The sequence below is a fragment of the Malaclemys terrapin genome, chromosome 14 (assembly GCF_027887155.1).
Source record: "Malaclemys terrapin pileata isolate rMalTer1 chromosome 14, rMalTer1.hap1, whole genome shotgun sequence".
Classification (NCBI taxonomy): domain Eukaryota; kingdom Metazoa; phylum Chordata; order Testudines; family Emydidae; genus Malaclemys; species Malaclemys terrapin.
The window spans coordinates 22445413-22471118 of record NC_071518.1 but is presented as its reverse complement, the minus strand read 5'-3'; the positions used below and the strand labels follow the sequence as shown (position 1 = coordinate 22471118).

General features: G+C 39.2%; 1 protein-coding gene across 7 annotated transcripts in view; it reads left to right on the top strand.

Annotated features, from left to right (window-relative positions):
• The window catches only part of ZNF536 (zinc finger protein 536), a 427243-nt gene that overhangs the window by 159703 nt on the left and 241834 nt on the right, over positions 1 to 25706 (top strand). For 6 of the 7 annotated variants that reach the window (XM_054049383.1, XM_054049385.1, XM_054049382.1 and 3 more), the window contains one exon: positions 5216 to 5279. The exons of the other annotated variant lie outside the window; for it this stretch is intronic. The gene's annotated coding sequence lies outside the window, so the exon portion shown is untranslated. The remainder of the gene's footprint in view (positions 1 to 5215; positions 5280 to 25706) is intronic. 7 annotated transcript variants of the gene reach the window in all.

Below are 25706 nucleotides of genomic sequence, written 5' to 3'. Positions count from 1 at the left end.
ATACCCTAGATGTCAGGCAATGTCAGGTCTTTTATCTGGACAGGACTAAACTGTTTTTTTGTGTTTCACCTCATTTGTTTGTATCATATGTAGACCACATGAAGTGTCAAGCGGTCTCTTTGCAGATGATAACCAAATGGATAACCTCCTGCACTCATACGAAATAACCTTGGCTATGCCCATGCAGCATGTGCAAGCTCATTGCACAAGGGCGCAAGCAACATCCATAGTGTTCCTCAGTGACGTTTCATACATACATTCATGAACCATTACTCCATAACTGCACCTTCCAGGGTAGATACAAGCTTTGGAAGAGCGGGTCTGCAGTCCTTATTTAGGTAGACTCGGAGCCCCACCTCCTGGCAGGGAGGGGTACTGTTTGTGAGTCGCCTGAGTGGAATACATCTACTCAAAGAAGACGAAACGGTTACTTACTGTATCTGTGGTTCTTCGAGATGTGATGCAGATGTGTATTCCACAACCCATCCTCCGTCCCCTCTGCATCAGAGATTTGTGTCCCAGTATTCAGTGTGAAGGAACTAATGGAGGGGTGGGATGGCACTGCTTCATGTAGCCAGGGAAGGGGCTATGGCCATGAGGTGCGAGTGCTGCCCCTTTACAGGCCTTGCTAGGCATATTTCTCCAGCGCTGAGTGCATGCGTGCATACCTAAGTGGAATACACATCTGCATCACATCTCGAAGAACCACAGTTACAGTAAGTAACCGTTTCTTCTTCCATCGCCATGAACTATTCTTAGTTCCCATCCTCACAAAATGATAGCTGTGGCTCATGGTTGAAAATACTCATTGACATACAATGATGATTATTTTTCACCATGATTATTTTTCAAGGATGGGTTTTTCATTATGTTCTCTAGGTGATTCAGCTCCACCTCCCAGGTCTCAACTCCCATGGTGTACAATCTGTATCACATAGACAATTTAACTAGTCTTCTGGCAGACTCTTTGCCCACCTCATTCATCTGGCTTTGTGTAAATTGAGAGTGGGAGGGGACAGCCTCCTTTCAATTCAGAGCGGTATCTTCTAGTTCAACATTTTTCATCCCTTAAACTTTTATGACATGATTTCCTTATTTAAGACTCACTGTTGCTGGGTGACAATTGTCATACAGCTAAAGCACCTTAGAAATCCATAGCCTAGTTTAATATATTGTATCAAAGTGACTTGAACACTCAAATATGTTAGCGGTATCTATTCTGCTATTCTTGTTCTGTCAAAGCTAGAAAATTCTGACTTGTCTAATAAACAGATAAACCAGTCACTAAATAAGAGCATAAAGCTTGGTGACTTTGTGCTTCTTACAGGCTGAATAAGTGAGAGCTCTGGAACAGCAGAAATGTGCACAAATCAGGCATATGTATATTCTGACCTCTACTGACAGACTCTGTTGGCCAGTCTGCTGCTCTGAGTTTTCACTGTTCTAAACTATGGTCAGCTATGCTGCCATGGTCAGCTGTGGCTCGCTGTACTAAACTATGCCCAGCTTGCTGGTGGCACAGACTGTTGGACTAACAACACAGATTTCAAGTGGAAGGGCAACTGATACAAAGCTCCTGATTTGGCACCCTTCACCCGTCTAGACTGTATTCTTTCTCCCGCCCCAGTTTTTCTCCTCCCTTGATGAGGAAACACAGGCCAGGCAGCCTCTCTCATTCTGGGCAGTTGTTTTTCATGGCCTTTGCTAGAACTCTTATTAGGATTTACCCTCAACTTGAGTCCCATCAAGGAATCTAGGGAGAGAAAGACGAGAGAGTGGAATGGTCACCTTTGGAACTGGCACAGTTCAGTCTATGCTTGCTGGCTTCTTTTGCCTGGTCTGTGGAAGCACAGGAAGACACAAGAAACCTTCTGTAGAAACATTGGGTTAGCAGCAGCACAATTAGACTCTTCTGTTGACAGTTCCTTCTGTACATCTGAAGTCACTTGTATGGAATGAATGCTTCAGATTAGGTAGGACCTTCAGATTAGGTAGGTAGAATCCCTCCATCCCTCACAGCTATTATGGCTCTGAATGAGGGTCCCTAGGACCCTCTTAGGTTTTCAGATATTTGAATTGTTTCATCAATAGTAGACTGAAGGGTCATTTGGCTTCATCCATTGTTTGGGAGATTTTTTGAACTAAGTTAAGAGACTGGTTATTCCCTTAATGGCTCCAGCTTTTGGGAGGACCAGCTGGACACAGCCCTTAAGGATGATAATCCCTGCCAGAAGGGGCCACATCTCCCTCAGCCTCTCACTTCAAGAGATTTGGGCTGGGAGGTTCATGAATGCTTCACATTTTTCCAAGTACATCTGGAATAGGTTTGTAGAGAAGTCTTCATATTGACAGTGTCTGCTCTCCCTCCTCAAAAGGTCTGACTGGTAGTCAGATTTCTCTGTTCCTACAGAATTGGACTGCAGCCATCCAAGACAAATAGGTCCTTTCAATTGTGATAAAGGCATGAACCATCAATCCTAGGTGGTTTCATTCAGAAGTTGTTTCTAGCTCTGGCCTTGACTGTCAGTACAGAAAAGAGATCAAAACCTATGACAGCTAGGGGCCTCCAACACTCTCAAATGACTCATCTTTTCACCATCCCTGGACAGAATGGAAAAATCAGGAGATGGTGCTTAAGAATTTATTTGTCCTCATGGTATCATGTCAAGATCTGGTACCATGGTCTAAGATCTGGTCTTATGGTCCCAAGGCAGTTTCTGCTCATCTCAAAGTAGAAATATGGTCAAGTCCAAGGTAAGTCCAAGGAAAAACTCCCCATCTCCACCATCTACGCACTTCTTTGTCAATGAAGAAATCTCTGAGTTAGTGGAAATGTAAGAATATATTGAATCACCCATGGAGCATTAAAAACATTCTTAAAATGTTTGGTCACCCTCCTATTGAATAAATTCACTTCATTCCAATAGCTATTCTTTCCAGGAAGGTGTCCTTCTTGATGGTCACTACCTCAACTGGCAAGATGGCGGGTACCAAGTGCTCCCTTGCATTTCCCAGTATGGTCAAAATGGTCCTAGATGTGTGCCCTAATTTTCTTCCTAAAGTTTATCATCCTGTCACCTGAATTAGACAATTGCTTTGCTAGTTTCTGCTCTAAACCCAAAGAATAAAACGAGGAAATGTCATAGCCTTGATGTGTGCAGGGCATTAACACTGGAATCTCAGAATTTAGATGCATAGATACCAGGATGAGGAGAATGGTATAAATAGACAGAGACTCAGAATCCCTTTCTGAGGGCTTCTCAGTCTCCCAATTCCTATTGGTGAGGTGGATCCACTCTTGTATAAGAGAAAATAGCAGGTTTTCCCCACCAAGTTAAACCCAAAGCCCAATCTTCACTCACCACTATAGTTCCTGGGGCGGGGTGTGTGTGTGGGGGGGGAATGGACATGGTTTAGCTGGGAAATTATGCAGGGTAGTTACCTGACTGATGCGGGGGGAGAGTGAGAAGGAAGTGGTATCCGGCTGACTTAATGGTGCCAAAATGGGAGCTTTTCATTAGTCGCCCTTCCTTTGGACATCTGCATGGGAGGTGATGATCCCTTTAGTGAGAGCTCAGAAAGGAATTAGAAGCTTAAATATTCTCCTGTTTGTTTCTGCAGATTCAGACAGCTAATCAGAAAGCCAAAGTCTGTGATGCATATTTAAGTCAAATACAGTATATATTGTACATCCCTTACTGATACAAAATTGAACCCTACTTGGAAATGAAGGACCATACTGCACTACCAGTGACAGACAACACGACTCTCAAGCAGATGAGAGACCCTAGAATAAGTTAAATAGTCAGCAGAACAAAGTATGAATTGTCCATATTGCTTAATCCATTTTAAAAAGAAGACACCAACATTAATTACTAGAATGATGTCCTTGCCAACAGAATAATGCACAGTGCCATCCTATTCCATCCCACCTCCCTTCCATGTATAGGCCATTAATTAGTGCCTTTGCAAAATGAGTCTTGTAACTAAGAATTTAGTCAGATTCATGTACAAATATAATTTTGAAAAGGGTACTTATGATGAAGCAGCAAGAATGCAAGCTGTTCATTGGTGAAACACTGATTACATAGACTGTCTTGAAATGTTTTGGAGCACTATGCAGTCAACCTGCACATACTAAACCATATTGGAACTTTGTAAGCTCCCAAAAGATCATGTGATATACTGATGTGGTTTGGAAAATGGGATGGTCCCTCTACCAACTCTAGCTAAACTTGTCTTCAAGTTAATTTTTCTTGAAATGGTACATTTAACCATTTACACTCTGTATTTATTGTGGATCTGTATCAGCTTGAGATTTGAACTATATGGAACAAACCAGTCTAAAAAAAATTGCAGCTTCAGTTCAGTTCCCTGGTTAGTTGGTGAAATAGAACTTATTTGTTTCAATTAATGATTTATAACAATCCAACCACCAAGAAAGCTAAGCCATATGCAAACTTTGAAGATAATAAAAATACCCACCGTGTTGATCCTCATATGTCACCAGCACTGTTGATGCTTTGCCTGTTGAGGTCTTACTTCAGCAAAGAACTTAAGCACATACTTAACTTCAAGCATGTATGTAGTCCCATTGACTTCCCTATGTTAATATAAGGTTAAGGTTGCAGCATTAAAATCAGGAATTGCAAAAGTGAAGCCTCCAAAAGCAACATTAATGTGGCCATATTGTGCATCCCATATGCTTATGCTATGCATTTTACATCATAGATATTTATTTAGTTATGTATTTAACCATTGCCACTAGGACCAACCACTTCGGTCTCTGCTCTTTGCTGTATGGGAAGTCCTTCAAATGGATTCTCACTGTTTGAGTCACATTTTGGGAGGCATCCCTTAGGAATTCTTACACAGGACTCCAGAGTGGAAAATGTAGTTCAGCATGAACACAAGCTCACTGAGACGTGGAAAATTGTAGGTACATTTGACCGGAGACGCTACAGGATGACCAGCAGGCCCAGTAACATTGCTATAAACATGGAGCCCATAGAAATTTGAATTGGAACTTTTAGAGCAATAGAAAAATATTTTTTTTGTTGTAAATCAATGCAGTTGCTCTTGTGTTTGACACTGTTCTATGTAAGGACAGATACATTAGGCCTCATTTTATAGGCATTCTTCTTGAGGCTTATGAGTATGTATTGGAAACTTTTGGAACTATCTAAACTTTTCCTTATATTTTTCCTTCATTTAGGGAACACACAGAGCTGACTGCAGACTGGGTTATAAAATAAATGTGTTTTATGTTCATTTTGCAGGTATGTTACTTCTCATTATTATATAATTTGTGACTTGAGGTCTCTCTGTATGGAAATGGTTATAGCTGAAGAAAAGTATTTAGTAATTTACAGGTGTTCAGTATGTCAATGATGGTAGACTTAAAATTAGACGTACCTGCTTTGTGCTGGGTTTGTGGGAGCATGTATGGATGTGTGTCATGTTTTCCGTGTTCTGCCTGCCTCCAGAGAAAAGGAACAGGAGTACTTGTGGCACTTTAGAGACTAACAAATTTATTAGGGCGTAAGCTTTCGTGGGCTACAGCATCCGAAGAAGTGGGCTGTACTCCTGTTCTTTTTGCAGATAGAGACTAACACGGCTGCTACTCTGAATCCAGAGAAAAGGGTTACTTTAGGGTATCAGTCCCATTCTGCAGGAACGGACCAGGCATGTGGAGCAGATCACATAATGTAGTGTAGGTGCACCAGCAAGAGCAAGCTGCATTCATTGTCCATAGCAACTTAAAGATAATCTGCAAGTGTTTTTTGTTTTTTGTTTTAAAGTCCATAATGATTAGGAAAATAACCACAATTTGCCATTAGTTCAACACATTATTACTTTTTCTTTTTCTCCTTCTTAGGTCTATACTGTGTTTATTTTCTGATCATCTTCTTCTTACGCCACCGACATGGCCCAAAATGCACTGAGTTGGTGACATGAGCACCCTCAGTGTAACAGAAAGTCCAAATCCTGTGGAGTTTTCTCCCCCTTTCTTTTTATTTTAACCACTGAGGTTTTACTTTTTGTTTTCCTTCAGAAAACAATAGAGGACCATTTAGTAATGAAAAAAATGAACTTACCTTTTCCTCTACTCCCTGTTCCAGTGCTAATCAATAGTTACATTGACGTCACCGAGGCATCTCTGAGCAGGAAGAAGGTGAACAGAGAAGAACTTGTGGATCTGTTAAAGAAGAAGTAGGAGAAATTGTAGAACAATGCATTGCGTTAGCTGTGGATTATGGCTATTTTCCATGTTGGCTTTACTGATATTATGGCTGAATACTTTTTCTTTAAAACTTTTTGCAGATTATCTTTAATGATATGCTGGTGTGTCCATCATTTTTGGTGGTTTATTCAGCTTTTGGAAGAAATATTACAGGGGGAGAAAAGTTCTCCTTAGTGTACAGAAAGTGTAGTGAAAATGTGAAGATAAGTTCTTGCTTGGGGCATGTAACTGGCTGTTGTTTAAATCAGTAAGCCATGACATACAGTGGTCCAAGTTCTGTCCTGCATGCATAGAAGGGGTTTAAAGATTTGAACCTCAGTCAAAGCCTATCAAAGTCATTGGAAAGACTTCTGTTAACGTCTATGGGCTTTGGGTCAGGCCCTTGATGTTTATATTTAAAAGGAACATTTGACATTGTACTGAATAGTGCACAAGTTTAGATACCAGAAGTTGTGTGAAGATTTTCTTGCCAATTCAGGCGGTGCTTCATTTCAGGAACAGATCCTGCGGAAAAGTTTATAGTTTTTTGTTGAAAGTCTGTATAACTCACATGTTCTAACCAGAGCAGCAGAACTCTGTCTGGTTTTAAGATAAAGTTAGATAAGTTTATGGAGGGAATGGTTTAATGGTAAAACATAGTAGTCAAGGAAAGCCAAGCAATGGTGGGTAAATAGTATAATGGCTAACGGGGTCGGGCTGGAGACTCTTGCCTATATGCTCGGGGTCTTACTGATCACCACATTTGGGGTCGGGAAGGAATTTTCCTCCAGGGCAGATTGGCTGAGCCTCTGGAGGTTTTTCGCCTTCCTCCGCAGCATGGGGCAGGGATCTCTAGCAGGAGGGTCTCTGCCGATTGAAGTCACTAAAAACAGGATTGGGGACTTCAACAGCAGAGTCCAGGGAAGGGGTAGGGACGGTTTTATGGCCTGCAGCATGCAGGGGGTCAGACCAGATGATCATAATGGTCCCTTCTGACCTTAAAGTCTATGAGTCTATGAGTCTATGAGAACTCAGTGTCAGACGAGTTTCACTTTGAGTTTTGTTTTAATATTCTCGGTGTGATTCAGCTGTGAATGTGCCTTTGATCCCCTGCAAAGGTACCACAAGAGGTAGCAAAACATTGTGGTTTTATAGCTGTTAATATTATTTGCTATTTACTTCAACTTCAGAAGGTTTTATTTGGGATGGGGGTAAAGATTCTTTACTCAGTCATCTCTTCTTAGTTATTTGTAGTAAAGTAGTGCCACAAGGGGCCCAGCTGAGATCATGGCCCCATTGTGCTTGACACTGTGCAAACCCAAAGTAAGCGACAATCCCCGCCGCAAAGAATTTAAAATCTAAATGGAGAAGACACAAATGGATAGGAGAATTGAAGAATTTATTATCCCCATTTTACAGATGTGAAACTGAGGCACAAAGATATTAAATTGACTTATCTTAGGTCATACAGGAAGTTTCTGCCAGAGCCAGGAATTTAAACTAGGTCTTCTAAGTCAAAGTCCAGTGCCTTAACCACAAGATCATGTCTCCTGCTTATGGCGTTTTCCAACCTTCCACCATCTGTTTCATCTCAGGCCCCATAGTAGAACAATTTCCTTTTGGCTAGAGTTGGTGGGAAATGTTTTTTCCCCTCCTAAGAAAATTTTTGAGATTTAAATATTGGGACAAAACTCAAAATCACAAATTTATGCAGACCAAAAATCAAAAAACTTTTTGGGCTTGAGTTATTTTGTCTCAATAATTTCAAAATGTTTCATTTCATATCTATTTTTTGTGCATTTTTAATAGTTTAAATCCCGGTATAGTTTAATACAAAAAGTCATTTTGAATTAACAGAAGGAATTTTTTTATTTAGAAAATGTCAGAACAAGAAGTTTCAGATTTTTAATTTTTTTTTTGAAACAGGAAATTAATTGAAACCAATCCCTGCCCACAAACAGTTTTGGTTTCAATGGATCATCCTTTTTCAATTGAAAAAAAAAAGTTTCATTGAAAAATTCCCAACCGGCTCTACTTTTGGATGAAGTGGGCAAGATGAACCCACAAACCCTGCAAATAGATTGATAACTGATGTTGGTTCAGGTACCTTACCACTGCCTCCAACATCTACCAGTGGGGGTAACTAAAAGCTTCCAAAGTGTTTTTCAGTGGGTCAGTACTTCCACATTAAACATTTAGAAAAGAAAAAGTTAATAATGGCTAGAAATGTGTCATGGAAACAATGATCAGCTGAGTTTTCCACAAATAAAAAAGATTATTCATGAACATAAGTGGACTAAGAGCCTTAAACTAGAGCAGGGATCGGCAACCTTTCGCACACGGCTCACCAGGGTAAGCACTCTAGCGGGCCGGGCCGGTTTGTTTACCTGCCACGTCTGCAGGTTTGGCCGATCGCGGCTCCCACTGGCCGCGGTTTGCCGCTCCAGGCCAATGGGGGTGGTGGGAAGTGGCAGCTAGCACATCCCTCGGCCAGTGCCGCTTCTCACTGCCCCCATTGGCCTGGAGCGGCAAACCGCGGCCAATGGGAACCGCGATTGGCCAAACCTGCCAACGCTGAAGGTAAACAAACAGGCCCGGCCTGACAGGGTTCTTACCCTGGCGAGCCGCGTGCCAAAGGTTGCTGATCCCTGTAATTTATATCACCATTGAATTTAGCCCTAGAAATGTTGTTGTCTGTTCACAGGAATTTTTGTGACACCTGCTCTTTCCCAGCCAAACTAGGTATTTGAAAACACCCACCTTAATACTGGTATTTCTCTTTCTCCTCTCTCTCTCTTTTAACCATACATTTTAACTAGCTCACTCTTTGTAAGCTTTGTAACAGAAAACTACAAACTACCACATTGGAATCAAGTTTTTTTTTTTAAAAGGACTGGTTTAGAGCAAGATTGTCCACAATAAATATATTAGTTTAAAAATTAAGTTGCAATACAAGAAGACATGCATGCTTAATGTTGGAAGTAAATCATATTTTTTCCTAACACATTGAAGAAATTGTTCAAAAACAGTTCATCCTACTGTAAATATTGCCCCAAGGACAACAAGACCTTTGATTTGTCTGCTGTACTTGTGCCACTTGCATAAATTCAAACTGTCCAGGTCCAGTTTTAATGCACACCCAACTTTCCCCCAAATGTTTCAAGTTTTGCTTTTGTAACTTTATGGGCCTTTTGTTTGGGCTTGACCTATTTTCCCCTTTGTCAGGATTCCCCTTTGGATTTGCATTGCCTCTCCTTATCATCACCAGTTCCTGTCAAACATATATTCTTGTATATGTTCAAAAGTTCAAGTTACTAAAACACTATACTTTGGTAGGATAGAGGGGATAGTCACATTTTGTCACCTTCTTGGACAAATGCCAGGAAGGTAGGACAAATGCCAGGAAGGTAGGGAGCGTGACCCGTGTCAGAATAGGACCCTTGGCGATGCGTGGCTTCTTTTTATATAAAAGATGCCAACAAAAAGCGAGAAGTTCTTTTGGGGAGAAAAAACTCCCATTTTCTGTTGTTCAGATTTAGCACTGGAGATGACTGGAACTAAAAGTATTCTTGAAATTGCAGAAAAACTTTTTCTTGACTTCTAGCAAGAATATAATTCCTCCCCCTCCCCCCCATCACTGAGCAGTGTGATGATCTATCTATCTATATCTGTCTTCCAAATGTAGAAGTTTATGATCTTGTGTTGAAAGCACAAGGTTAGGAATCAGGAGATCTGTGGTGTGTTCCTTGCATTGCTCCAGATTCCTCTGTAACTTTGCACAAGTTGTTGTGTGAACATTTTCAAAAGTGACCATTATTTTCTGTGCTTCAGTTTTTGGATGTTCAGCTGGAGGCTCCTTAAGTTGGCCCAAAAGTTGGATACACACAATCAGTTTTAAAAATTCTGTCTGTAACTTTGCAATGAATCAGTTTCCACATCTGAAAAATAGTTACCTACTATGCATACATCACAGGAGTGTTGAGACAATAAATTCATTAATACTTATACAGAGTTTTGAGATGCTCAGACAGAAGGGGCTATTTAAGGGCGAAGTATTATCTTTGTCTTGTTATGTATTTAAATAGAATACGATAACCATCATCATGAACCAAACCCCCAAGATGGTGAATAATATTTTAGTTTTTTGAAAATGACCCAAGGATCACCTGTACTATTGATAGGATGTAGTCTTGTGTTAAGGGAAGATTTTTGGATGAAGAATAGTCAGTGGGAGTTTTAATTGCAATAGGATTGCAGAATATGATCCCCTGGGAGGGTTGCACCTTTGTGCATGTGGAGGGCCCTTGACAGTGGAAAATCTGCCTGGGATGGTCATGGAGGCACATCAAGGTCACAGCATCCACCGCCATCTTCTGCTAGGGAGATCTATAGGTGATGCTTGCTGAGAAGGGTGTGTGGTTACGGTGGCCGCTGGCAGCACCAATTCAGCACATCCCTCAGTAGTCACCACACTAAGGACTCCGTGGGGCTTCTGTGTGTTTTAAAGCTGCTCTCCCCAGTGTAACCCCTGAGTGTTGACAATGGTGAGAACATTGGCTGCCCTCAGGTGGGGTTGACTCCCCTCAGGAATGCAGCAGCCCCTGATAGCTCAGGAAGGAGCAGTTTGGACCTCCCTACCCCAGCAAAACAGAGTCATGCCCATAGCCTTTAATTCCCTCAGAATAAGGAAGTTACTGTATTTTTATTTTATTTTTCCCCTCTTGGTATTCAGAGTATTCTTTGTTAATCTTCCTTATTTATTTAAATGTTAATTGGTCCTTGTTAATTTGGTTTTCTGTGCTGAAAGCCAAGGTCAACAATGAGACCTTCTATGTTAGCTCTTAGCATGATTACATGGTACCATACTGCTTCTTGGAGAAAAGTAACAAGAAGCCTCTTCCCTGTTTTAATGTAACCTTTATGTTAGGAAAAGAGTTGGAAAGGGATTGGGTAGAGAGAGAGAAAATGCATGCTTGACACTATCTTGAGGGGCTGAATGATTAAAAGGGGCTGGTAAATTAGAAGACATTTGATTTGAAAGCAAAATATCACTTAACCCCTAAGAAACAGACATTTGTGGCCTTGGGGTTAGGTATAAAAATAACACGATCGTTCTTGTACTTAGAAAGGTTGGGATTGTTAATAGTGGAACCGAAAAATGCTTTACCTTTCACGTCTGCTCCTATGTGCAACTCTCAAAAGCCGCTGCTTTTGGTTGTTGCCCCAGTAGCAATCACTTCTGAGAACACACATCCCTTTGCCAGGCATGGCCATCTTACAAGATAAAAGCAGGATTTTTCTAAAACAGATTCTGTACCATGGGGCAAAAACGTAAGTAAACAAACAGAGCTATCATAACACTTTAAATAGTAATCAAATATGTTTTGCTGTTTGCATTCAAAGGGGTGGGAAGGTAACTTGACAAGATGAAAGAAGGAAGCAGATTTGTGTTCCTTCCCCCCTGTCTCCCCAGTAACAGGTACAGAGTTTTAGTGAAGACTTCAAGGCAAAAAGAAAAAAGCATAGAATATACTGTTATGGTGTTATTTTTGTCTTTCATTTTTATGTCAACTTATTTGTACTTAAAGGAATCTTTCCAAAGAGTTAAGAAGCATCATTAAATAAAGACTGTGAAATGTGCAATATGGCTTATTTATTTAAATGTTAATTGGTCCAACGAACACTTCTAATTAGCTCTATATTTGCTTAGCAAAAAGTTTTACAAATTCCAATTGTGAAAAGCAGCTATTTTGAGCTGGTAAGCATGTTGCAGAATCAGCTATGATTTTTCTATAGTTCTCAGCCCTTGAAGGCACAATTTAATTTTTCATGTATGCATACTAGCAACGGTAAACACTTGCGAGTGTAAAGAACCTTCTTTAATTAGCTGCACAACAATTAAAGGATTCACAAACTAAATTGAACCCTGTCTCTGTGCTTACTAGCTGAATTCTACCACCTGTCACAACAGCACTTTGTTCAATCTGTTATGCAAAATCATTATAGCAATATAGCTGAGGAAAAAAAAAAAGAAAACAGCAATTATTTCTTACTTTTCTCTTGAATGGGTTATTTTGGGTTATACTGATGTCAGGTTCATTGAAGCTAACCTTTTGAAATCTGTAACAGCATAATACTTATATGGCAGGCATAGAATAGCTAGAAGAATATTTAGTTTTACCCTTTTAAGAGCAAGTAAGGCACATCCTTAAAGTACGGTACTTTCTCTGATCATTTGAAAAAAAAACCAAAACCCAACTGTGCTAACTCTTGCAGCAGCCTGTTATTTCTCTTCGTCAGAGAACAAGTGACAAACATCTAATAGTACAACATACTCCTTTATTATTAAAGCTTGTAACCCTAGGTAGAAACTAGTTTTAAAAACACCGCTGCAAAGCAGCGGCTTCTTAAGGTCTGGAGAGTTGTACCATTTAGTTTCCTTGTTCACAATTGTAATGTTCCTATTTGTTCATTATCTTTTAAAAATCTTTAACATGACTTAAAAATTAAACTTGCATACACTGGACTTTTTTTTTTTATTGAGCTAACTTTATTTTCTCTAGTGGCAAGTGGTTGAAAGCAAAGGAGGAGTTTTACATGTTTATAATGCAAGGCTTGGTAACTTTTGCATTTAAGGTGAAGTTCTCCTAAGCAAAGAGAGGATGCACAAAGCCTCAGACACCAGTTTAGCCCCACTTTGATTCTTTATGACCGAGCTTGGGTGCAGTGGTTCTGCAGGTAGTCTTCTCCATGCATGAGGGACTCTATGATAAAACTGTATGGGGTGGGTCTAGGTGAGCCCCAAACTAATGAAGAGGGCTAGTAACTGAATTTAGCTGCTGTGGAGGGATTTCACTGTAGCACTCTGGCCTGCCTGTCAGCTGGGGTAGCCCCTAGAGTTACCTGCCTAAGTCTCACTTACTTTGTTCAGGGAGAGGTGAACTTCACCACTGTTTTTCAACAGTATATTTCTTACTCAGGTTGAATTCCCAGTGAAACCAGTGGAGTATTTTGGTTTTGTATGGAGCACAAGGCTGGGCCATTAGTGAAGGGACAAATATTTACATTTCTTGTTACTTCACTACGGAAGCTGGCGAGAATAATGGTATCTATGCAAGCTTTCATGCAAAAGATGTAAAGGTATATTTTGTGCATACATTCACCTTAACCGATGAGCTGAAAGTTAAGCTGCTTGCTGACAGTTTCCTAAATTCATATCAATAACATATTGTTAACCACTGTGACTGAAGCTAAAAGCGTCTGCTGTTGGATAAAGGATACATGATATGGGCATTTTGTAAGCTGGGGTATAAATGAATAACTATGCTCATTCAAAGTGCCTACATTTTTCAATATTATAATATTTTAAATACATGCCCCTCTACATCATTTAGTGAAAATGTGGAAAAAGTACAAAGAAGCCTTTTGAAAACACAAAATGCTTTCCATAAAAATGCCATGAGGAAAATAAAAGCCAAAGGTCTAAAGTTGAGAAAGAATGTGTTTTTATATTTCTCATAGTTGAAAGCTGGAAGGGAGACTGTTGCTTTGTTTAAACAGATCTATGATACATGGATAAATCTGCATTGAGAAATGAGAAACTAGAACTTACTAAATTTGCCCTGTTCATGCTTCTTCAGTTCAAATCAAAATATCTGGCCTGTGCCGGATTAGGAAATGTCATTAATTGTGGATAAACTTACATTTAATTAAAAAAGAGATTTAATAATACTCAATATATGTACCACTATAGATACAGGAAAAGGGAAACCTTAACCTAGGAACCAGTATACTTTTTACTCAGGTGAAATTGCCAGTGAAACCAGTGAGGAGTTTTAGAAACAATGCAATGTAATCTTAAAGTTCTGGCCAGACAGCTCAGGAGTAGAGTTTTGCAAAGGAAACCCAAGCCCCTAAAAGTCATCTGCTGTGAGGCTCTTGGTGCCCAATCCCATGAGGTGACGAGGCCCCATCTCCCACTGAAACAAATGAGAGAGCACCCACTATGTCTTTGGTCAGGCACTCGAAACTCAACCCAGATTTCTTAAAAGGGCCCCTGAGCTTTTTGAATCTTTCCAGTTACTCTGTTTTAGGGCTGAAATCATGCAAGCTTTGCTGTTTAAATATTGCTATGCAACAAAAACAACTCAAATAGGTTTCAACAAAATTTTCCTTTGAGTTTTTGGGTTAAAAAATTTGGAGCAAAATTCAGTGTGTGAGTACTTCAAATTAAAACGTAGGGAAGATTTACAACATGAATGAGAGAAAATGAACTCAAGTCACAGAGCTGTGCATTGCTCTGCTTAAAAACCCCTGAAATTCCCTCAGTGAAAGTAGCATAATGTTTATTTGCATGTTATTTTCTAAACTATTATAGCAGAGTACTGTATTTTAATCTATGGTTTTTGTGATCAGAACTCCTCAGCTTTTCTCAACCTACTATAGGGCAATAGCCGCTACGAATACTGTCAGTCATGCTAAAGGGTTTGGTCAGAATCTTACTAGACTTGGCTAGAGTAGGCTGTTAAGAATGTATTCCAGTTAGCAGAGTCCTTCTTCCCATTGACTTTGCAACCATAATTGAACCTGCCACTGTCTGTCATCCTGTGACTGCATTTATCAGACCTAATTTCAGTCTTGTTGCCATTCACCTATCAGCCATGAATGAGAGCGTTTCTCTGACTTTTCAGTCAGACACCCAGAATACTGTAATTAACAAAAAAAATTACGTAAAGGCCTTTTATCCCAGGGATATCTTTCAAATATATTATATTATTTTAAAATAGCAGCAGCAATCAACCTCATTTATCCACCTTAGACATATCTGGAAGGTTTTCTGTGCCTTTTTCATAATGATTAGAGCTAAAGCAAGGGTGCCCACACAACACTCAGGGCTACATTGGCATCTTGTTAGGATCCGGAGGCCCACACCAGAATTGCATAGACTGTTTTAAATTTACATAGACTGTTTTACCATAATCTTTGCTTATACTGGTATCTTCTTTTATATAGGATATGTATAGTCATTCTGTTTCCTCTGCTTGATCCTTCAATGAAATTATAGGGTGACATTCATTCCTCACAAGTTTCACCTCACTGACTTCAGTGGGAAGGCACAGGTGTAACCAAAGGCTGTTTTTGACCCCTTATTGTGACTTGGTGATATCCCAATCATTTCCCTGTCCCTAGATCATTGAGAAGGAAAGGCAAAGTTATGAGGCAAAATAATGTTAGGCAGGTTAGAGACCATTTCAGCAGCAGCTAGGGAAATAAAGAAGAGTATTCCCAAAGTCAATTGCATTTGGTACAACCATGTTCAGTATTGTCTCCCAACTCAAGCAGCCATTGAAAGGAATAGTATTAATGGCAGCAATGTTGATTGACCATTTTTGTTTCTCTAATATGGTAGTCTGGGGGGGGGATGAATGTTGTATTAATATTCTCTGACTGCTGGGTAGATATGATTATAGCAGTTGCAGATCAAGCCATGTGTGTCTTTGCTGTGTACTGCAACTGCTAACCACACATTTGTAAGACTACACCACTTATCTCAATGTGAAAGCGTAACAGGAAGTATTAGTGGCTTCTAAAGTTATCAGCTCCACTGTTGTTGTTCATGACAATGATCAATTAATAACATTCAATGACAATAGCAGTGATAAATTGTATCAATAGAGGTATACACAGACCAGAAGACCAAACTATAAAGGAGATTTGTATTTTCCAATGTTCCGTTTTTCTAGTGTGACAATTAAGTATAACTTTGCTATCTATTGCTAATAATGTCGCTATAAATTATTGTTGAGCTTCCTCCCTCCACCTCTTTCTCCCCTGAACTCTGCAAGGAATTTGCTGGGTTCTGTCTTTTGAAGATCAAAAATATACAAGGCATCATTGCTGCCATGAGCCCAGGTGCTTTATCTTCCCTTGATCCACCTGCTGCAGTCCAGCAACCCTTCTGCTTCACATCCCTCTTCCACTCCTTGCACCTCTGCTGAAATGGCTGCAAACCTCTCTGTACTTTCTCACTGGGATCCCCTTTCCAACTCAGGATTTGTAACAAATTCTTTTTTTGGAAATTATCATTAAAAATAAATTCATTCCAGTAACTGGGAAAAGAGAACATGGACTACTGCACCCCTATCCAGAAGACAAACCTAAATTGTAGTCTCTCTTGTTGTCATGTCCATGTTTTGGAGAAGGGAGAGAGGGAAGAGGTGTGTGGGGAAAGAGGAATGGGAGGGAGAGACTGGCAACTATCAAAGAATAAACAATGTTTTTAACTTCAAAATTCTGTGCTGGCAGGTTCAGCACATGTTGAAAATCTCGTTTTTACAGCAGTCATTTATGTCCGGTGGAAGAGAGATGTCTAGCTTTCTGAACTGAGCATTGGAAGTTAGGAGATCTGGATTCTACCCATGGCTCTGTTACAGAGGGTGTAATGTCTATTTAAGTCAAGTGCAGAGTGGGATATTTTTTACAATGAGGTATGAGAATGTGCAGTTAGGCGTGCTTTTAAAACCGGGAGCATTTTCAAGGCTGTGGCAGGATTTTCAAGAGTTTGTAGATTTGGCCCCTGCTCTGGCTGTGTAATGTTGCCTATATGCTTTGAAATTGAGCGCTTAGCCTCAGGGATTTTCAAGCATCAGCTTTCACAAAGTTATGGTACCCAGCTGTTGCTGTGCTCACTGTATGCTAAAGTGTTCCTGCTCTTGACCCTGTCTCTGTCCATTGTGGTCACACTGGGTAACTTGATGAAGCAGTATGACATACAAAATATCAGAAATATCAACGTGGAATGGATGAGTATAGATAATTCATCATCCATATTATGCTTCTCCAGAATAGCTACTGAAATATGTTGCAGAATAGGACATATGCTAGTTAAAGAGGTTTCACCCCCAAATTAATACATTTCAGATAGCATGCAATGACACTTCAGGAAACATCCATGGCCAGCTGCATCTCGGGTCACCTAGTATCATGGTGAATCAGGGGACACAGTCACCTTCATTATAGTAAGTTCTGTGCATAGGCTAGGGGATGGACAGAAGATAGATGTTGCTCTGTTGGATGTGGGTAGGTGCTGAGAATACTTTCTTCAAAGTCCTGGTTTCACAGGAACATTTGCTAATCCATCAGAGGGAAACTTCTCTGCTGGGAGAGGCATCTAGTCAAGGCCCCTCTTCTGCACTTGGGTGCCTTCAGAAAAAGAGATTGCTGTATTGTTGGTGTTGAAACCATTAGATTCACCAACTTTTACCAATAGTCCAACATCCCAAATACCATCCTTGCCAAGTCACACCAAGTAGCTTGATAAATATCCCCCACATTCACCTGTTTTCTAGGCAGGGCATTCACCTGTTTTCTGATGGGAAAGAGGATATATTAGGGCCATAACTCTTTCTTGGATTAACCCAGGACCCAATATATACTCTGCAATTGCCTGTGATCAGAGGAACATAGATGACAAACTCCCTCTTGGGATAGTCAATGGGATGAAGATTCCATCTCACAGAATGTTATGGGGACATATGGTTCATTCTAGATATGGTGGGGAAGAACAGAAAGACTGAAGCTAGAGGAATCTAGAATAATTTATTGCATTTATCTGGAAAATATATTGCATTAATCTGTTTGCTGCTGGCTAAAACATCTGCTTTTTTACTGGCTTAAGTTATATTTAAATAGGGTACTCTTATTCCAAAATAAAGGATGCCTGCACAGAGACTGGCACTGAAATAATTAAAGGTGTGAATTACATCTGATTTAGTTATTTCGGTTCCACTTAGCCCATAGACAAGCCATGAGTTCCTGTAGCACGCTCCACTGGTTTGAGCCATTTTCCTACTAAAGAAATCCTCAGTTTCTCAGTGTTCACAATATACTACTGTTCTGCTGGTTTAATATTCTACAGTAGTGGCTCAAAACACTATAGTTGCACTATGGTAGGCCTTATCATTCAGGAAAATTTGTATAATCTATTTTAGTGTTTGGGTTAATTAATGGACCTATTGAAATATCCTCCTTTTTGTTTACTATAGTAGCAGAAAGAAGTTGAGAAAATGTATTTCTTAGAGCTACTTGGGAAATTTTTTTTTCTTTCGGGGGGAAATTTTGATAAAAATGAAAACAAATTCAATTTTCAGAAGAATATATTGACTTTTGTCAAAACATGAAAATGAGAAAACCAAACATTTTATCCAAAACCTAACAATTTTTTAGTTGTAAAGGTTTCAGCTTTCTGACAAAAAATAATTTTTTTTTTAGGAAAGCAGGCACTTTCCACGAACATTTTTGTTTTGTTAGAAAAGCAGTTTTCTGTCAAAAATGGGGACAAATTTCCAACAAGCCTTACGTTTCTGAGGTAAAAAAACTGGAGTGTAAAGCACTATCCTATTCTGGATAGGCAACTTCCCCAGGGCTATGTGTATGTAGCTGGGCAGAGGGATTCTAGAGTAGGGGAAGGTTTGTTTAAATAAAGCTTTTGTGATGAACATTTGTGTGGAGGATTGACTAGAGGTTTGGCTTTGAGGTAGGTCAGTTTATTTGCCTGCTGCTGAGAGGGTGCACTTGTTTGGGGAAAGCTAAGGGGAAAGATACAACCATCAATCTATGGATGTTGCTGACTGTGAAAATTTAACTCTTCTGAGATGATTAATTTGGCATTGTAGCCTTTATAATATTGATGAGTTGGTATTACCAACAGCATCTTAACCCACCATGACCTGTGCCAAAGGTTCAAGTTCCTTGGAGCACAGTATCTGCCTCAGCTGGGTGAGAAGCACCACTAGAAATATCAGGTTTGGGGATTTTAGGAAGCCACTAGGAAGATTGACCACAAATAAATACACTCACAAGTTATTAAACATCCTTTTATTAACAGTTTCATTAAGCAGGAATAATGCCATGACTACTGAAACATACAGACAGAAACAAACCATGTAATGTCCAGCATCAATGATTTCATACTCACATGCCCTGGGGAAACATTGAGATGAGAAAGATGATTGTCAAGTGCCCATCCTGTTGAGTGTTTCTTGATGTGCTTTCCTACTCACTTAGGCTAGGCAACACCTTTTATTCTGAGTTTCTTTTACGCCCACTATGCTATGCATACTATGCATGAATGTCAACCCCTTTTTCCTTATTTGCACTTCTGCACCCTATGAATTTTAGGGTGCTCCATTTTTCATAGGCTATCCCCAGACCCCTTATTTGCATTGGTATCTAAATCAATGAGTTACCATAACAACCTGAGTTATTACAGAATCCTCCAAAATGTTACTATCAGGCATCTTGCTATATTAACTGGTACATTTCAGTACATTTTGAAGTCTATTGCTGTCTAGTTTCCAGAACATCAGCACTTAACACATCTTTTACAGTAATCTTACATTTTATTGATACAGGGTTCTCTCTCTGTCATCTAGTCATACCAAACTATTTCAGGCCTGATGCCTTCTGTGGCCAGGCTACATATCTTGCAAACCTCAAGTTTGTAGGCCTTGCATTATAGCCTTATCTTACTTATATACCTAATACACACTTACCGGGGATACACAGTTATTAATCCTATACCCCTGTGGTATGTTCCTATTTATATTTTAAACCTACAGCTCAAATCTAATCTGTTACCTATACATTGATTACATAATTGCATAATTATATATAATTCGCTATGGCAGTTAGTGCTTACTTTATCTGTAACAGTTATTGTTCATGTTTTCAGACATAATGGTGCATACTTGGTGCCTGAATATACTGGCTTCAAAGACTGGAACAACTTAGCTCCTTTCTGCCTCTCCTTTTGCTCCCTACCTCTACTGCTCCCCTGAAGCCATGCAACTAGACACCCTTTTCATGCCCCTCTCCTATTCTGAACCCTGTGCCACCTTCTACATGACACCCCCCTCCTAGATGCACCATGCCTTCACCTCCCATCCCATGGCTCGCTGGCTCATTGGCCTCCAGAATGGAGCGGTTTGGCCATGCAGTCCCTTGACATTATTCCTGGTAGCATCATTGCAGTATGTGCTGATCATTCTGATGGAGCTGTAGATCCTGACAGAAGGGGACGGAGGTACTTATTAGTTCATACAGCTTTCCAAAGTCACTAACAACATGGCGGGGGGTGGGAGGGGAGCTGTCATACTCAGGAATAGTCTCCGTGCCTGTGGAAACTTTCCTTAGGCAGCATCCATGCAGGCACCTCTTGGTTGAATCTGGTTTCAAAATCTTTGACCATTTGGGGATCCAGAAATGTGCAGTATGGATTCATCCTACTCTTACAGCGGTGAAATACTCATATTGCAAATGTGCTGGCCAACTTGCAACTTACTTTAGCCCCACAAGAGTACCTGTTGTGTAGGAGTAATTAGCCACGTTTGGAAAAGAGAGATGTCTTTAAATTCGTAAGACCGTGTTATTTATACATTTCACCGGCAGTATGTCAGATTATATCTCATCACATCACCTGAAGTGATCTGTGGCAAATCAGAGACATGCATAAGTGAATTAAGATTTGCTTCTCTTTTTGAAGCAGTATTTAAACACTTGTTTTTTAAGCATGTAGTTGATATATTGATTATACCTATGTCAGTTTCACCTGTAGTAAATAACTTGTATTGCCCACAATTTTGATGGTGTATGGTGTTGTCCACTGTCTAAATTGACAGCAAGTAGCTTGGAATAACCCTTATATCCCCACAAACTGTTTTATAAGGGCCCAAAATATTGTTGTGTGATCTTGGCTGAAGAGTCTGTAGCATCATTTGGCATATCTTATTTTCTATTTTAAATATGAATTGGTTATAGATTTTTCAACTTATGTGCTACTGTTATATCTGTAGATGAGAACTCCCTTTTTTTGACAGCCATTAAATATTTTCTTTCTCCTTATGTGTGCAGGTTAGGTAGGGAATTTATTTCTTAATTTGTTAACAAATGGGCTAACTTTGTGATCTTTGATCAGTCCTAAAACTGGTAGTTGAGCATGCAGTGTATTTTAATATAACTAGGTCTTTTGTTCCACTAGAGAAAATGACTTAATTTGTAAGATAGAATTTTCAAAACATATGTAACTTTAACTAGAACTGGGATTTCAGGGAGGTGATGAATGTGAATTAAAGGATCTTGGTGACACATGAGTAAATGGCAAAATGCCTTTTTTTTTTGTTGGCCATCCCACTTGGTGAAATATCCTTTCCCCAGAAAGCAAAATTTTAGTCTTTCACATATAGAGATAAAAATCATCTAAATGGGCAAATACACCTATTTCGAAACATCTCGTTTGCTCAGAGGTATTCTGTTTATGCATTTTCACTGGGAATATGTATCTCTGTCTCTTGAAATCTATCTATTTATTGCAGTGACACCTACTGCTGAGAGAGCTGATCCACAACAGGATCGGTTACTGTTAAACTTGGCCAAGAAGCAGCTCATGACTCAACCAGCAGATGTTTCTGCAGCTTAGGTCAAAGGGAACTTATGGACTCCCTTGTTTTTTTGCTTTACTCCTAGAATTAAATGCCAGGGAAGTCAATACCAGGTACAGACAGTTGACCTGACCAGTAGCTGGAGGAACTGAACTAGGGCCCTGAGGAGCTGGAAAGACTAAAGCATTAGTCTGTTGAGCCAGTGTGCTGGCTACAGTCCAGTAGTTTCAGACAACTGACTATCTGATTGTATGCCTGGATTTTAATAATGATTTCGTGTACTTATTTGATGATTTGTATCCAAGCTTATGCTCCTGACAGGTGCCCCTGTGAACAAAATCTCGCTGGGCTATCTTGTATGAATATTTCACAATCAGCCCTACTTTGATCTACGTTGCATATGTGCATTTTACATTATATTTAGTTTTGCACAAAATCAAATCCTAAGCCCCCTATGAAATGGAAATAAAATGAGCAACACAGCGCTGCAGTCAGTTGTGCTTGGATTTAAATTGTTTTTATATTTAGGGGAATTGAGTTTTGTGGTCTTAACCCTTTTCTGTTCATCCCCTAAAATCGTAAGGACGTGGGGCACTATCCTACTGTCCTGACCAAGCCAAAATTACATTTGCCTTTAGTAGCAGTTTGCTTGTGTCAGGACTATAGGATTGAGTCTATACTACATATATATTGAGATCATATAATCAGTTACAGTACTCAAGTATCAGGAGGTAGCCGTGTTAGTCTGTATCCACACACACACACAAAAAAAGGAGTATGGTGGCACCTTAAAGACTAACCGACTTATTTGGGCATAAGCTTTTGTGGGTAAAAAAACACTTCTTCAGATGCATGGAGTGAAAATTACAGATGCAGGCATTATATCCTGAAACATGAAGAGAAGGGAGTTACCTCAAAAGTGGAGAACCAGTGTTAACAGGGCCAATTCAATCAGGGTGGATGTAGTCCACTCCCAATAACTGATGAGGAGATATCAATTCCAGGAGAGGTAAAGCTGCTTTTTTAATGAGCCAGCCACTTCCAGTCCCTATTCAAGCCCAAATTAATGGTGTTAAATTTGCAAATGAATTTTAGTTCTGTGGTTTCTCTTTGATGTCTCTTTCTGAAGTTTTTTGTTCAAGTATAGGTACTTTTAAATCTGTTATAGAATGTCCAGGAAGACTGAAGTGTTCTCCTACTGTCTTTTGTATGTTACCATTCCTTTTACGTAGGGACTGTCCGGTTTGGTCAATGTACATGGCAGAGGGGCATTGCGGGCACACGATAGCATATATAACATTAGTAGACACGCAGGTGAATGAGCCCTTGATTGTGTGGCTGATGTGGTTGGGTCCTCTGGTGGTGTCGCTAGAGTAGATATGGGGACAGAGTAGGCAACGAGGTTTGCTACATGGATTGGTTCCTGGGTTCGTGTTTCTGTGGTGTGGTGTGTAATTTCATTGACCATTCCACAAATTCAGTCCAGTTTTGAATCTTGGTGTCATTATGATGACTCTCGTGAAAATAAATTAAAATGTTAATGGTTGCTTAGGAGCTAAAAAAAAAATTATGCATCTTTTTCCTGAAAAAACAAACAAACAACCCCTCCCAAAAAACAACCAACAACATGCAATAGAAGAGGATTTCTGAAAAATGTTTTTGAGTTACTGAACTTTCAGCACCAATTATTTATCTTTCTTGTGTTTGGATCCTACCTTTTAAAATATACACACAATAAAATAGAATAAATTCATGAGAAAAGGAGATTTTGCTAAGTCAACAATAAATGCAAAGTAACAATAAACTAAACAACTTTCTCCATTCTTCTAATCTTTCTATTGTAATGTTAGAGTCAGATTTATAAATACCTCTCCTTTTCTCTCAATGTCTTATAAATCACTGTAGTTTATAAACTACAATCAAGATCGTCTCATAATCCTTCACTTGTCAGTTAAGGTTCAAAATGCCTCGCTAGCTAGAAAGTAACCTACAGTATTTTAGAAACTAAATGGTCTTCCCAATTCAGAATGAAAAAAAAAAAATATTTAGCCTCATAAAAGTTCTTTCTAGTTTTGTTAATGAATCTAATTTTTAAGGTAGCTTGGAAACCCTTTATTGTATTTACTCTCTAATATACGGAAATAAGCCTGGAAGCATAGGGTCATACTGTAACATCATTTTTAAAGCAAAACACCAACTGAACTCAGTGAAGAGTTTGGTTAATGAGTGCTATAAACTCTAGCCTGTAGTTTTCTCATATGTTTTCTTTTGTTTTCATGATACTATTGATTGTTTAGTATTGGAAGATTGGTATCAATACCAATAAATTTGCAGATCAGTCTCCATTCTCAAACTTCACTGACCTAGTTGCTCAATCACTGCATTACTAAAATGGGTTTTAATAACATTTCCATAATTAAATAAAACTAACCTATGTTGAAAATCAATGCTTTCCGTGCATTTTGCAAGAATATTCCTTGCCCCCCATATTTCTTAAATCTAATTACATTAGAAAAAAATTTATACACCCAGGGCCAGATTCTCACCCCAGTGTAAATCTGGAGTAACTACACAGATGTGCATGAAGTTTTAAATGGGTATAAATGAGAACAGAACCTGGCCTAATGTTTTTTGTGTTCTATCAGATTGGATAGTAGCATAATGATGGTTTTAAATATAAATGAATTTAAACCCCCTGCCACACACATTTCTGTTAAGATTTAACTATTTCCAGCTATGTCTTTTAGTATTGCCTACAAATCAGTCAAAGAAGAATAGGTCAACCACACTGCCCTACTGTTTATGTATTAATCATCTGGCAAATAAACCACTCAGTATCCTACCCACCCTCAGTAATATTTGTGATGTAATTTGTTTGGATGCCCAAATGTCACCAGCGTTGATTGTAAAAGATGAAAAAAATGTACTTGCTCAGCACACCAAGCTCTGGGCTAAAATGTAAGCATGAAATCTCTGGTTTATTTTTGTAATAATGTTTACAGCTGTTTAATGACCCTGAAAAGGTTCAGTAGTCTGGTGTTCTCTATTTCTTAACAGGAGTGTATTATGCTTATAACAACCTTAGTTAAATAGTTTCAGCTACCACAATAAGAACAATATTTAATATAAATTCAGTATGTATTCTGTAAAGTTTCCTCAGTGATACTTGTTTATGAGTCACTTAGAATCAAAACAATTTATAGCTGACTATCTAGAATTTGTCAATTGACCAGATGTGTAAGATACACTTACAAGAATAATTCTAGTCGGAGAAATAAATTCTAAGGGCTAAATCCTAAAAATGCTTATACAGTTGTGAGTACTTTTACGAACATGTAAGTGCTTACAGGATCAGGGCCTGAAAGAGCATTACATTTAAACATGTGAGCTGGTAATCCATTTCTTTGCTTTGTGGCTCTTTTAACTAGCCTTATCTGAGATATAACAACATCACAGCAAAAATTTTAAAATTGCAATTTTCTCTAATATGGTGAAAATGGGAATGCCGTAGTGGTTCACCATTCAATAGGAATGAACTGATGGCTGAACTTGGTTCATTCTGTTTTCAAAGACTAAAGCTATATATTTTTAAAACTATTTATTATCTGGGGGTGGTGGTGGAAGGGTTTTGATTCCAGCAGAAGAAAACCAGGTTTTTCATGTTAAATTATTGTGTACTGTGGTGACAAGCATTTCTGGTGTCATCATTGTTTTAAATTCCAGTAATCCATTTCAAGTACTTAAATATAATCTGTGTATTTCTCAATTGAAATGGTTAAAGTCAGAATTTTAGTTATTGATATCACGGAAAAAAGTCTGGAGGGCAAAAATGTGAGTGAAATCAAAATAGCTATTAGCACCATCAAAGGCAATTGAATGGCTCACTGTACCTTTGTATGAAAGATGAGAGAGTATTTTGATAATGCATGAATCCAGGGTGGGTTTCATAAACCGAGAGTACCCTCAGCATGAAAATAGGAAATTGTACAGCTCAAGTAGAAAACTCCCGTCATCTCACATTTTTGTTAGCTCGTTAATCAGGGCTC